General features: G+C 41.2%; 1 long non-coding RNA gene across 1 annotated transcript; it reads left to right on the forward strand.

The window, feature by feature from the left end:
- The first annotated feature begins 873 nt into the window (after positions 1 to 873).
- LOC307213133 lies at positions 874 to 3486 on the forward strand. The gene is made up of 3 exons (XR_013837408.1): positions 874 to 1410; positions 2117 to 2202; positions 2836 to 3486. It is a non-coding gene; the product is annotated as an uncharacterized lncRNA (long non-coding RNA).
- Positions 3487 to 15907: the final 12421 nt, after the last annotated feature.

Genomic DNA, 15907 nt, shown 5'->3' on the forward strand with positions numbered 1-15907 from the left:
GCTGCAAATCAGCCAACTGAGCCAGAGATCTGCTGGATACTGACTGGCTCATCCCAGTGGATATTGGGATTGGATTCCTCCCTAATTCAGTTGCTGAAAGCAATGTAAGAAGCCAGTCATTACCACTGATTGCTGTGATGATTAAGTTTACTATAGATCATCAAAGGTCTAATCTCCTTATTTCAGAATATCTCCTAAAATCTTTGGGGAAGACATCCATTCTTACATTCTGTGAACTCAGTATACCCATCTATCAATCACAAGTTGTAATAACTGAACACATCTGAAATGTTAATTAACTCCTCATTCTTTCCAGACTGGACTTGAAAGACATTGTTGTAATGAGATGCTAGTACTTCTGTAATCAAAGTATTATTTTTCCAAGGGTGCTAATATTGCAAGCAGTGCCAGATTTATGTATACGCTAAATAGGCTGAAGCCTAGGGCCTCTTGGGGGCCTCACCAGCTCACATGTTCCCCAGCGGGCAGTCTCCCCTCTCCCAAAATTGCAAACCCAAGACTTCATGTGGGGGCAGGACAACCCAAAAGCTGTTAATCAAGCAAACTAGCACCCAGGTCACCTTTGTCACAGTCAGGATGCCTATGTCCTGGCCAGGCCTGCACTCAATCTTGTTTTTGTACAATCTTGTTTGTCCTCAGTAACCAAAATTATATTATCAACATATACAAGCAGAAAAGTTGTTTTCCTTCATTGGCAAGGAATCGTACAAAACAAAGTGGCACTAATAAAGAAAAGTTCCAACAGAAAGCAAACTAAAAATGCTTTTGCAGTTCATCAAAAAATATCCAGCAATATCAAGTTATAGAAAAACTGGTACTATTAACAGTAATCCTTCTAGTTGGTTAATTGGTTTGGCAACTTCCATGCACATGACGTGTGATGCTAATTATTTCCCCCAAGAGTTAAATGATAACTAATCAGAGGCAGCTACAGGAGAGCTATGAGATTCAGGTGAGGATCAGATGCCTTGCCAATCCCAGCAGGTACATAAGAGGCTGACCAGGCCTGGGGAGGTCGCATTTACTGTGAGGCAGCAGTGCTGCGGTGCAGTCTTGGGTCTCTGTCAGCCGGCGGGAGCTCATCGATCCCACCTTCGTCACCAATATTAAATGTTTGGAAAAGTCAGAAGCCCAAGGCAGTATAAGTTCCTCAACTAAGTTTATTCAACATTTGTCAGTGACAACAGCTCACTCAGGAACACAAGAACCAAACTGACTGGATGACATGATAATAATTCCAAGCATGAACTGACCGTTGACACTTGACAGTTGAAAGAGCATGCGCTTACTTGCCATTAGAACATTCGTCTACCAACGCTTCTACGACTGGTTAGAATGTGCCTTGTAACATAAAATGTGTTAAGCCCAATACATAACACCATCCAAAAGGTATACTGAAGAGTTTGCTAAAACAGTCATAGCAGTTACAGCGGTTGTTAGTAACTCAAAGAAGGTTTGGGAACCTTCAAGCTTCCAAGAGGTCTAAAGTTTAACCTCAGAGGATGCTGAGCCATGGTTAAATGCCATGAAGGCTGAACTTGATTCCTTAGAGAGGAACAAGACATGGGAACTAGTTCCAGGCCTGCCCAGGCCACAAAAGGTTTACAAAGTTCAGTTATTGCAAAAGTTTCTCAATGGGTGGGGTATAAATAAAAAGTTTATTATTATTATTATTATTATTATTATTATTATTATTATTTTATGCATTTTTTAAAATCACCATGGTATTTAACAATAACATTGTCAGGGAACTGCCATCAGCTCAGAAGTGAGAGGTGGAAGGGCAGTTGGGTTATAGGGAGCCTCCAAAGATCGTGAGAAGCAGCACTTCCCCGCCTCTAGTGGGGAAGAGATGCAGGGCTCGGAGGATGCAAGAGAGAGCATGCAAGAGACCACGCCGGCAGACATAACAAACATCTTATGTCCTTTAGAGGAGAAATTGTGAATTGTATAATTTTTTTAAATCCCCATAGTATTTAACAATAATATCTTACGTTCTTTAGAGGAGAAATTGTGAATTGCAGAATTTTAAATACCCTTCATCATCCTTGGCCTCACTCAGTTTTGTTTATAACACTCTTCCATTTTCTTCTAGTTGTGAGGGTGGGGCCTCACAAGTGGAGTAGCGTAGGGCCTCTCGTCATCTAAATCCAGCCCTGATTGCAAGTGTTCAAATATGAAGTAAAGGACTTTATTAAAAAGAAAGAAAGAAAGAAAGAAAGAAAGAAAGAAAGAAAGAAAGAAAGAAAGAAAGAAAGAAAGAAAGAATCCCTGTTGTATGAAGAGAGGAAATGGTATGAGTATATAAAGGGACTTTCTGGCTAACGTCGTGGCTTGAGTAATTTATTATTTGATGAAACATAGCAGCTGCTTCCCAGAAACTATTCTTCTTCCCCACTGGTAGAGGAATAATCACAGGAAGTTGTTCAATCAAAAAGGTCATTTCTGCCTTCCAGGAAAATGTTTACTAAATTGATATTAGCTGAGCCTGAAACTAAATGAAAACTTTTCATCAGCCTTAAGACATATTGCAATTTGTTAAATACAGTATATTTCAAAAAGCTAACTTTAATTTTAATACAGTTCAAAATTCTTCCTATGATTGTTTCTCTCCAAACCCATAACATAGATCTTTGAAAGAGCAGGAGAACAGAAAAGATGTTTTCTTGATTTACTATGCATGGCAAGCTGCCCATTAATTGAACATGCTGATAATCCATTTTATTGCCCATCTATCTCTGAATCTAATTATGTTATGCACGGAGATGCAAGGAGATATAGATACAGATAGAGATATATATCGTATCATTTCAGAGCCATACTACAAAATGCAGGCATGCCTTCAACACTTTAGACCAGGGTTGGGAAACCTCTGACCCAGGGGAAGAATGTGCCACCCAGACCACTCTGACTGGCACTTGCAACTCTCCCCAGTCCACCCCTCCTGCTTTCACTCTGGCAGGAATGTGTCATTGAACCAAGAATGGTGTGAGAATGTGTGTATCTCTATGTGATAAAATTAGAAGAATGCCACCACACAGCCTCCATTTGAGGATTTTTGGTGCTGCTCCACAAACCTGGATTTAATGTATGAATCCAGGGCAGTCTGGGGAAACAAAAATGAAGGCAGGTTGCATGACAGCAGTAACCATAGCATGGGAAAAAGACTGGAGGAACACTGAGAGGGGAACAGCAATGGTTTAAAACAGTGGTTTACAACCAGTGTGCTGTGGCACCCTGGGGTGCCTTGAATGACGGTCTGGGGTGCCATGGGCAACGCTGGCCTCTGTCCCTCTTTCCTTCCCTCCCTCCTCTGATGCCCTCTCATGTCTCTGCCTCTCAAAGGGTTGTAAAGCTGTTTGTTGCAGCAGCCCTGGCTACAAGATTCCCAGGTGAATGGTGCCTCTGGGGCTGGCCCAGGTCCCTGTGGGGCAGTTTGAGGAGGCACCTCTCTTTGGGGCAGGAGCGGCACAGTTCAAAGACCAGGGGCGGCAGCTGCCGCTGCCCAGAGGACTTCCTAGGAGAGGGGAGAGCAGAAGAGGGTGAGGGAATACTACACAAGGGAGGGTGTTTTAAAAAGGATGAGAGGCTGCCAATTCTGCAAGCAAGGGGTGACATAACTGGGCTCCTGAGCCCCACAGGGGTGCTGTTAAACAACAGCAGGTGTTTGTGTAAAGTACTCTGCATCAGTTATGGTTCTTTCAGTTTTTCACTTTTCTGTTCATCAATTCTCCAGCAAGTTGTGATTTATTTATTTTTTTAGCAAGTAAAATCCTCATGAAAGCTCATCAGCATTTCCGTGCAAATCTGTCCTAGTAAGAACATTTCAAGCAGTTTTAACTTATACATTTTTGCAATCAATTTGCCCCAATATTGTGTGTGTGTGTGTGTGTGTGTGTGTGTGTGTGCTATTCTATGTTTATGCACACTTTATCCTAATATATGCATTTTGATCGAATAACTGCTTCGCAAATTTCAGAGCAATGCACTTTTTTTTTAAAAGGAAGGCTCTGTTTTGGTTCTCGTATTGCTTCAGAATGTGGGAGTAAGGTAGGATTGCCATTAAAGATGAACTACATTGACTTTCTCCCCATGCCTATTGTGAAGGGGAGACTGCTTTCCTGGAAGACCCCTTGGCCCCTAGGAATTGGTTCCCATGATTCCACCTGAAAATAACAACAGTCCGGAAGCACCTGTGTAATCTACGGCTTTCTCTTTGAAATTTCACCCCTTATAGTTTGTTTAAATCAATAAGTTTGTGTGCTGGGATCTCATCAAATGATGTATCAACAATAGCAACAAATAGCAATATCAACAAATAAGAAATATTCATAGTATAACAAATATTCATATTATAACCAATTGAGGGGGGGAGTGTGTGTGCGTGTGTGTGTGTAGAAAGGGTGAACTTAGCAAGAGTTTTAGCACCAATGCTAGTAGAATAAGGATGGAACCCTCTTTGTATTATCCACAACCTTGAAATTTTTATGTGGTTCATAACATCTGCTTCAATGAACAGCAGCTGGCTAATAACTGGCCAAAATAGCAGCTGAACAAGGGAGATGTGAATCATTGAACTCTACCAATTACATGCTCAAAAGGGTCCATGAAAACCAAAGCTCCCTATGTGAGTGCAATGTAACAAGTGCATTCAAAGCATCCGCACTCTTCTGAGAAAATGAGGTGGCAATAGTGAAATCTTTAGAGGGTGCTATTATCTACATTGAAAATAGTGGCCCAGAGATAATTGTAAGCCATGTGTGCTTGTGATTGAGTTTTTTGAAGCTATGGCCTCAATCCCAAGTAGTTCTGCATGCCCAGCTGCACCTTAATTTATACCTGGGGAGGGAATAAGAAGCACAGCCTACAAAACAAACCACTGTGGAAACTTTGGGGAGAAAATTGTTTTTTTGGCACAGAGAGGACTGCTGGTCCAAGGAAAAATGTCTCACTGGGGGCGTGGAGTTCCTTGGGCATGCCCAGTGCAGCCAGGATTGGGAAATATATAAGACTGTGTTGGTTCCTTACTTTCTCAAGTACAATGGTACCTTGGTTTTCGAACATAATCCATTCTGGAAGTCCATTCGACTTCTGAAACGTTTGAAAACCAAGGCACAGCTTCTGATTGGTGCAGGTGCCCCAGAAACAATAGTCGACAGCCACATTGGATGTTCGGCTTCCCAAAAATGTTTGAAAACCAAAACACTTGCTTCCAGGTTTTCGGCGTTTGGGAGCCAATTTGTTCGTCAACTACAGAGAACCAAATTTCCACTATAATCATTTCTGTGTACAATAAAGGTGCCCAATAGTTTGGAAAAATGTCTCTCAGAACCAGAGCAGTGCACAGAAACGCCGTTTACCTTCCCCGCCAGAGTGGTACCTATTTATCTACTTGCACTTTGACGTGCTTTCGAACTGCTAGGTTGGCAAGAGCAGGGACCGAGCAATGGGAGCTCACCCCGTTGCAGGGATTCGGACCGCCGACCTTCTGATCAGCAAGTCCTAGGCTCTGTGGTTTAACCCACAGTGCCACCCGCGTCCCTTTGAATAAACATCATTTATTTGAATAATATTTGAATAAACGTCAACCAACACTGAACGTCAAAGAGTATATAATGTTTTACATGGAAACAAGGCCTGGTAACCCATAATTGGTTAATTCAAATTTAAGTAGTGTTTTGTTGGCAACATGGCATCAGAGAAGGTGGTATCCCTGCATATATATTTTTAAAAAGAAGATCAACAACATATTGAACAACACTTGTTCTCTAGTAGTGTGTCCTGCTATGCCTATAAATCTATGTAACTAAAGGTGATTGGTGTCAATTAAGGAACAAGATCATATTTTGGGGGGAAATGTCAGTAGCAGTCATAGGAGCCAACTCCTAGGAGTCGTGGTGGCTTTGGGGCTCCAATAAAATATTTGATGAAGCTGCACCCCCCAAAAAAAGTTGATGGGCATTGTTATTCAAATGGTGCATGTACACCACAAATGTGATCCATTATTCGGGGCAGGGCTTAACTGCCTCCCCCCCCCAATATTTTATTCAAGTTGGCACCCCCGGTAGCAGTTCTCAAGCTGCTGTTCAGAAAAGGAACAGTTATCACGGTAGGCAGAACTATCCCACAGTGAGTTCTGGTATTGACGTAACTAGTCTGTGAGCCATGTTAAGCAGTCTGTCACCTTGTAGGGATCAGGAAAACAGGAACCTGTGCCTTCAGAAGATCATGCTGAATCCATAACAAGTGCCATCTTAGCACTCCTAATACCTGGAACATGCCCCAAGCCATTTCAAAACACGGTCTCAAATGTGATCCACCAGAGTTACAGTATTTGTAATAAACTCATAGTTGCCATGGATTCCAATATCACAAACCCATAAAAATGTTACTTTCCATAACATTTCCTGATTGCTGTCACCATTTTGTATACAAGGGTATTTTTTAAGTAGTATATAAATAACAATCAATAGCTGCCAAAGTTACCTTGTCAGAACTATCACATCTCCTGGTTTCCTCCTTTGTAAATTAAATGTAGCTTTATTGTACAACGTTTAAAAGGTTCCCAATACATTTGTCCCTATACACTGATCAAAATGAACTTCACAGAACATTTATTCTAGTTGCCAGATGGCCAGTTTCATCCATCTATGAAAGTCATGGGCTCCTTTATCTTCCAAAGTTTTGCTAAGCAGTTTTAAATTCATAGAGCTCCATCTGTGTTGTTATTGCTATTTTTTTTTATCTTTCCAGACAACAGAAGAAAAATGATTGTAAGAACTGAATCAAAGTTGATTAAGCCATAGCAACTACAAGTATGAGCAGGGCCAGATAAAACCCATATAGACCTATTTGAAGAGATTTCCCTCAGGGTATATCCACCACAAACCTAATGGTTTTATATCAGTTTAACTGTAATGGATTTCCCCAATAAATCCTGAAAGTAGAGTTTTGCCAAGGGTTTTGAGCGTTCCGTGTTAGAGATCCCTAGTGTGTTCTCACTATATATGTACCAAAATTTCCTGGTATAGAGATAGGGAACAACTTTTAAACAGGTTTAAGTTTGAAACGTATTTGCACACTACATTCAATGAGTGTTCAATCTGTATGCACAAACAGTTGATCTGTACACACAACAACTGAGCTCCACAGCTACACTATTGCAGATAATAACTGAAGTGAACAACTAAGCAAGTGTACACACTTTCACACAGACACATGTATAGAGACAATTTGTGTCTGTGCTCTGTTGTAACATGTGTACAAGCCTGCAGTTAGGTCCTAGGTTTCCCTTCTGATTTGTTGTTGCTGTTGTTATTATCGGCATTCTGTTCTTCACAATTCATTCACAACATAAGTGGAGAACGAATCAAATAGCACTATTAGAATAACTTGTTGTTGGTGTATCAAAAACCAATCCATAAATTAAGACTCAGGTGTTAAATGCTAAGCAGAATCATTTGCAGCAGCTTTCGCATAAACAAAAGGAAGCATTTCTTAACTCATAATTCATTTAAGGAATCCACTGTACAATACCTTGGTACAGGAGGAAAGCAAGAGCCATTTGGGCAAGCTAGAGTCTTTATCAGAGTTCAAGAAGACATTCCCTTCAGAAAACCTGAGGAGTGGATGAAGCTGGTTCAGTGAGGCTTGTGGCCTGGCAGAAGGGGGCATAGCTGGAAGGAGATGTGAGACCCAAGTGCCATACAGAGAAGTCTGGAGAGTTGCATTAGGCCCCAAGGACTGAGGTTCCTCAACTGTACTGAAGGATGTGATGCATGGATGGTCATTAACCTAGATGACTTGAAAATGGGACCAGAGACCTTGGAGCTATCTACCAATGAGCTAATAACCATCATAGCTAGGAATGAAACCTGACTGGAATTGCAGACGGGGATAACAAAGAGAAGGCGCAAGGCACACGCAACCCACTAAGACATTATGAAGGTGTATGTGCTGAAATCTCCCCTCTTTCAGTTGTCCATGTCAAAAGCATATTTGGCTTACACAGGGCATGAACCAGACAGCATAAAGCACTGCGGAGTCCTATTAATTTCAAAAGACGAAGGCAACCACGAATTTTCATAATCCCCCTTGAAATCAATGGGACTTGACAGAGGAAGCTGCTCTATATTGAGTCAGACCATTGGGTCCAAGTAGTTCAGTATTATCTACATTAATGGGCAAGGGTTCTTTAGAGTTTCAGACAGCCCTACTCAGGGATGCCATAGATTGGACCAGGGATTTCTCTTTGCAAGGCACATGGTCTACCATTGAGCTGTGGCCCTTTTCCTTAATAGTGCTTAACTTTTTCTGGACTACTTTGTGCTGCAACTTCCTTGTACAAAAAAAGGCAGCCCGGTAAGCCATGCTGCTCTTGAGTACTAATGTTCTCCTCATCTAGCATCCTTTTGTGGTACACAGTGTGCCTGTATCCTAGATTCCAGATCAATAGAATGTGAAGTTAGATACTTACCTGGGAGCTCCTAGCTACAAACCTGCCATTAGCGCTAATGTAAAATGCATCAGCATATTGCTTTGGGAATCCCAACTCCCACTGACAAGGATTTGATTGCAATGGCTCCGAGTGAAGAGGACCTTTTTGAATCCCAGGGAACAATGTATGCCAACATTAATGACTTGCAAGGCATTTTGCATCATAGACCCTTTTCAGTAGCTACTTCAGCTTTATTAATGTGTGACCACGAAATTCCAGATTCCTCCAAACTGATGCCAAAGTTTTGTGCTGCGAACCCCCCGTTTTGTATACCCCCCAACAGGTAATTGACAAAACAAATCAGGCTCACAAGTTAATGCCAAAAACATCAATTGATTCCAAACCAGTGCCTCACGTGTGTGCGCCCCACCTCTCTCATGCACGCACCCTTCCCCTCATGCGCACACCTGCCCCAAGTGGCCATTTGACCATTTCAGGGCCTGCACAGGGTTGCTGTGACCCTAATTTGCTTTGTCAGTTACTCAGTTGTGGGGGTGGCACAAAATGTGGGCACTGAAGCAGAAAACGGCACAAATCTTTGGCATCAGTTTGGGGGGATCTGTAATTTCTGGGTCACACGTTAATGAAACACTTGTACCTCAAGTGTAAACCACAAAATATTTTGTACTGTGCCACTGGTTTACTACACATTATTGTGCCATATTCCGTACTATAAGTCCATGTGCCTTTTTTGTCCTGTACATTAAGACATTTTTCTCTTTAAAATGAAACATAGTTTCACCGTATGCCAGTCTACATCCTTCAAATGATCTCAACAGTTCAGTTCATAAGGAAATCAAAGTGGTTTTAGCTGATCTGTGCCATTTTACTTAAAAAAATAAAAATAAAATATATTTGCAACTATGTTACCCTGGTAGAAATAGTCCTTCCTTGAAATTTACCACTTGCCAGCTTTTTGAAAAGCTATAGAGAAAGCTTGAATCGCTTAGAAAATAACATTCCGTTTGCTTTGGTAATGTTGAAAAGGGGTACAATTTTAATTTAAGAAACACTGCAGCCAGAATAGTTCTCATTTCATCCCCTGAGGAAAGCAAAAAGCAATATATAGAGAGAGATGTTAGCTGTTGCATTCAGCAGTTAAAGTAACTATCCAAAAATTACCATTTGCCTCTGATGCAAAGCTTTGTCTCATTTTGCTAACAGTGTTTTATAACTCCTAATGTTATGGTTCAGAATATGAATTTGTACAGCTGTTAATTCGTTTGTATCCTTCTTAAGATGTCAGCAGACCAAGAGTCCAAAGACAACTGCACTGTAGAAGCACCCACAAAATCCCTTCAATGTTACATACTTAGTCTTGCTCAAATTGCTTGCTTGTTCCCATGATTGTTTGTTTCTTGCAAATATTGTATGTGGTTTCTGTCCCTATCTAGATATAAAACCTCTCTTGCTCTGGGTGTGTTTATTTTGGAAAAGGGCAAAATCAAATTGCCAAGGGTTTTTCTGTCACGGGAACCAACATTCTCAAACGTCATTATAATAAGGAGCATGTGTGCAGCAGTATCGACACACACATGTACTAATATTATTATCTGCGAATGGACTCTTCAAAAACTGGCAATATCTTTCTTAGCACTCTCTGAAAATAGCTCATAATTATTGAGCAGATGCTAAAACAAGCCAAGAGTCTGCTTATCATTACCTCTGGTCAGTGTAAAACCTAGAAGCAGGGCCCATTTGTAATTAGATTGTGCTTCGTTTCTGAATACGTTAAAAATTGGAGTCTATAATTAACTGAGGAACCAAATTAATTAGAGAGATGGTGTACTCTTCAATTGTCTCTTGAGACATACAGATGCTAACATTAATTGCAGATTCAGGACTTCCTTCAGGGTGACCTGGGGCAGCCCAATAAGATTTGGAATTGGCTTGGGAATCTGTTGTGCCCAGATAATATCTAGTACAGCTTGTGTCCATGATATCGGAACAATTGTGTTTCCTATCACTGAGATATTCAGTGGAGTCCTCCATGGCTCAGGTGTGTGGCTTGAATCTGCCTTGGGACCTGGAGGAAGACCTGGGAGGAAAGAGGAGGAAATAATAAGTAGAACATGTATTGTTGAGTTTTTGCATAGAAAAAAGATTAAAAATCTAAATCAGCATCTGAAATATCCTAATTAGAACTTACTCTGCATGGCAGAAGTCTAACAGAGGAAGGAAAAACCCTTAATAACAGAAGTTCTTACCAAAGCTTATTTAGTTAATGAAAGGCAAACCTGTTTCATTAAGCACTCACCTAGCCATCAGAGTTTTAATTACTGTATTAGTCAAAATAGCAACCATTTTCTTACTAATGAGGTCTAAAAGCTAATCTTTTTGGAATTATAATCTTCTACACTTTGAACAGGCCAAAATCGTTTGTTTAGCAGTTGGAATATACTCACCTCTTATGGCTAAATTTCAATATGTTCAGACATAATTAAACCCAAGACTATGAAAGAGTCATATAATTCAAAAGCACAAACACACAAATATGAACTAGGGCCAGGGGTAATTAAGACAGGGTGTGTGTGCAGAACCTGAAATGCACAACATGTTGTTGGACTCCTGCGTGTATCAGCTGCAACAATCATGGCCAAGGATGTGGGTGATGGAAGCTATTATCCAGCAACATCTAGAATGGCACAGGTTCTCAATCTCTGGACTAAGATGCAAATGCCATCAAGGAATGCAATGTAAAGCCCAAAAATAGAGGAAGCAGCAAACTAGGCCATTTCTGCCCTTAATGGTTGGCACAGTGCCTTGGTAACATCAGTAGCTAGAAGACAGAGCTTTCTCTACACTGCCTGAAAAACTGTTGCTGTTTATTCCGCAAAGTTACATCAAATGGATGCCTAGCAACTGGTGGGCTTTCACCTCAAACAAAGCTTCTTATCATTTATAATATGTAGTCTATGGCCAGTTCTGCAGACTTCTGAAGACCATGTGCCCCATATGTAAAATTCAGATGGTTGCATAGAAACAGTCTTAAAGTTTTACTAGTAAGACATCATTGTTAATTAAATGAGTGAGAGGGCAGCACAGCAGAAGCAAGAAAACTAATATCCATGCACGGAAAGATGAGAGTAGTGATGGCAATGCAAACCGGATATCGAAAAATAAATGGACAAGATGGAATGTGGACATACAGTGGCAAGCATCTCTCAACTGTGATCTGCATGTGCAGTTGAGTAGCAGTGAGATTAGCCTGAGAAAGTGGAGACAAATTATTCAAAGTTTTGGCCTAGCAGTAGGGTTTCCCTACAGAACTCTACACATAGAGTTGGCTGCTCCTCCTCCTCCTCTTCTTCTTTGGCGATCACTCGTAGCCGAGTAAGATTATCTTCCATGACTGTGGAGGCCAGTTCTGGACCCACACGTCCTTCCACAGTGGGGACATTGGTTTCCGGGCAGGAGTTGATCACGGTGTGGGTTTGCCAAGCATGCCTTCCTCTTAGCACATTTCTCCCTTGTGTCCTGAGTTTGAGTGTCTTCAAAACCCATGACACCTTTGGTAAAGGCTGTTCTCCGTTTGGAGCGCTCGCAGGCAAGTGTTTCCCAATTGTTGGTGTTTTCACTACATTTTTAAAGATTTGCCCTGAGACAGTCTTTAAACCTCTTTTGTTGACCACCAGCATTACGCTTTCCATTTTTAAGTTCAGAATAGAGCAGTTGCTTTGGAAGACGACAATCAAGCACCTACGCTATGGGGACTGGGGCTGAGGGAGTTGGAATCCAACAACATCTGGAGGGCCACAGACTTCCCATCACTGTTCTATATCCATTAAATGAACACTTCTGTGAAGTGAAGTGAAGCCATTGTGCATTAATGCATGCAATTGATATGCTACTGGCTGCTATGGTAATTCTTCTTAGACATACCAGAAACTATAGCACTCAAATCAACCAAAGCTTACTGTTATTTGTCACCTGTATGCACAAGCAGTAGTGAAATAATCATGGTGATGAGAATTGAGTGGATAGGTGGATGGAGGAACAGACTTACATTCTAGTAATCTTCATAATACAATGGATTTATCTGTTTTGATTCCAGAGGTCACATTCACTGCAAGTGAAATAGTTAACACCTGGACAGATGCAAATGATCTAATCCATGAGAAACAGGCTACATTTCTTTACACTCATGAAGTGCTGCACGTGAACTATCATTTATAATAAGGAAATGTAACTTTAACCACATTTTGTATGACAAATGTGAGTACATGGTAGTGTATAATATGCAGCATGAGAAATATGAAAAAATAAGCCCTATCAACACAGCATGGTGTGTCTTTACAGCACTTGAGTCACATTTATTATAAAGGTTTATCATATTAATATCTCACAAGAAAGGAAGAACTAATAAATAATTCTTTTGCTTACTACAATCTATACAAAAACTGATGTAAGAACTATCAAAGGATATTTTCGAGGATATAAGAGAGAAAGAGAGGGTGGGAGGGAGGGAGGGAGAGCAAGAGAAGCTAAGTAAGATAATTTCTTTATACAGTTGACATGATTCGAATCTCACATATGACATATTATCGGTTTTAATATCATACAGAGGCAAAAACAATATAAATCCCGTACTCATAGCCAAGATCAGAAATCTAATAAGGTTTTGTGAACTTGCTTCTATTTTTCAATAGTTGTTGCCAGTTAAGGCACACTACTATACATTTTGCTATCTTTAATATTTTTAAAAATCATGAGTAATCGGACAAGCAGATCCCGACTTCAGAGCATCCCATGTTATTAATTCCAGTTAAGGCTCCTTACTCATAAAAAAGCCACCCAGATGCAAGGGCCCACATGTACAAAAACATTTTACCATATTTACTTGAATTTAATGTGCACTTTTTTCCAAATTACATCGCAAAAATTAGGGTGTGCATTAAATTCGATGGCACATTACATTCAAGTAGATGGTAGGTTTTCAGTACAAGGGGAGGGTGAAGAAGAGCTACAATACACCCCCCCACACACACACACACTTGAACACACAACTGCACCAGTTAGGGATTACCTCTCCCCTATGAATCAGCCCTAACCCATCAATCTTCATTTGAGGTCCTTCTTTTTGTGCCTCCTCCACCAGAGAACTGGTCTTTTCTGTGATGGCTCTCATTTGTGGAAGGCTCTGTTATTACATCGTTGCCTGGCACTGTCATTACATCATTATTTAGACATAAAACATTCCTCTTCTCCCAGGCCTTTGGCTAATTAAACAAAACATGGCCTATTAAATGGGGGAGGGGTTGTTTTTTGTTACTATGATATGTATTTCTGTGTTTTTTATATTGTAAACTGCCCTGTGATCCTTGGATGGAGGGCAGTATGGAAATTTAAATAACAACAATATTCATAAGTTTTAATTCGCAAGGTGGTTAGATCTCAACTAGGGCCAGGGCCTTTTCAGTACTGGCCCCGACTTGGTGGAACGCTCTGTCACAAGAGACTAGGGCCCTGCCCTAGTCTTGACATCTTTCCGCAGGGCCTGCAAGACAGAGCTGGTCTTTGGTTTGGACTAAGTCTGACCCTTATGTTTCCCTCCCCTTATGGTTTTGATCTATGGGCTACTATTAAAATGAGGCTGTGTTTTAAATTGTATTTTAACCCATATTTTAAATTGGTTTCCCCCCTCCCTATTATGTTTTTATTGTAATTTTACTGGTGTTAGCCACCCTGAGCCCGACTCTGGCCGGGGAAGGTGGGGTATAAATAAAAATTAATTTTATTATTACTGCTATACCAATTTTCCAGGATAATTTCAAAGATATCATAACCAATGCGGCTTCCAAAGATATCTTCCATTAGCTAAGTGAAGGAAGGAGCATTACTGAATCATGACACACACACACACACACACACACAAGCACATATGCACAAATACAGAGTAAAACAATGGTTGAGGTGGGTTGTGGAGTTGCTTAAGTAGATTGCGTGACTTTCCTCACCCAGTGTTTCAGCAGGAGGTGGGGGTGGTTATGTGAATGTCCCTGTGGTATCCTCATACAGGCACTGTGGTTGTCTGCAAGGCATTTCCACACAGTGGGGTTAATGCCAGTCTTCATGCCACATCTGCAGACATCTTTGTCATGCAGAGTTGGTCCGCATATGAGCCTGGTGCCTGAAGCCAGCTGCCCATAGAGCACATCTTTTAGGATCCTATCATTTTCCCAGGGCTTTTTTTCTAGCCAGAACTCACCAGAACTCCGTTCTGCCACCTCTCAGGTGGTCACCATTGTCATTGTCATTATAAGAGAACAAGGGAGGTATTCATGGTGAGTTCCAACACCTCTTTTTCTGGAAGATAACACTGCCTCTTCCATTCCACGGACATGACCAAGCTAGCGTAGACGTCATGCATGGAAATTCTGGGAATGTGGGCTTCAGAAAGCACATCTTTTTTTGAGATTCTGTCCTGCCATATGTTGCACAAAATCTTCCTGATGCAGCGCATATGAGTAACAGAGCACATCAGTTTCCTGATTTGCAAACTTTGAAATAGGCAGTTCCAAGAGGCTAGAATGAGGGATTCTGTCAGCATGAAGAAGAAGAAGAAGAGTTTGGATTTGATACCCCGCTTTATCACTACCCGAAGGAGTCTCAAAATGGCTAACATTCTCCTTTCCCTTCTTCCCCCACAACAAGCACTCTGTGAGGTGAGTGGGGCTGAGAGACTTCAGAGAAGTGTGACTGGCCCAAGGTCACCCAGCAGCTGCATGTGGAGGAGCGGTTCACCAGATTACGAGTCTATCGCTCTTAACCACTACACCACTCCAGTTCACCCATTTTCTTGCAATGTTACATCCAATTAGGCTTAAAAGATTACTTAATAGTCTTTCTGTCTAGCTTAAAAATGGTGCAGACAACGTACAAACAGCATATCACTTCAGTACTTGCCTGCTCCCTGCTGTTGTTTCTCATTTACCCATTATTAAACAAAATGGCTTAGATCCAGAGAAGTGCCAGTGGAAGGTAGCTGCCAAAAGTTAAATTGCCTGTCCTCTCCTCTCTCCACCATCCGTTGCCCCTTGCAAAGTCTCCTGAGGGTTGAGGACCACTTTTGAATGGTATGAACTGGACTGTGGCGCCTGGCACTCCATAGGAGGGGCATAGCTGACAGATGACTCTCCAGCATATGTGTTATGTACACTGCACAGCTGAGGAACCTTGAATCAATGTCATAGCATCTCAGAGATGACCTACACCTTTCTGCCCAGTGTGTGTGTGTGTGTGTGTGTGTGTGTGTGAAAAAAGAAAAAAAAAGAAAATGAAGCAAAAAGAATAGAATAACAGCAACAGCAAGAAGAAGAAGAAGAAGAAGAAGAAGAAGAAGAAGAAGAAGAAGAAGAAGAAGAAGAAGAAGAAGAACAACAACAACAA

Source organism: Podarcis cretensis, assembly GCF_951804945.1.
Source record: "Podarcis cretensis genome assembly, chromosome: 3".
NCBI classification, from domain to species: domain Eukaryota; kingdom Metazoa; phylum Chordata; class Lepidosauria; order Squamata; family Lacertidae; genus Podarcis; species Podarcis cretensis.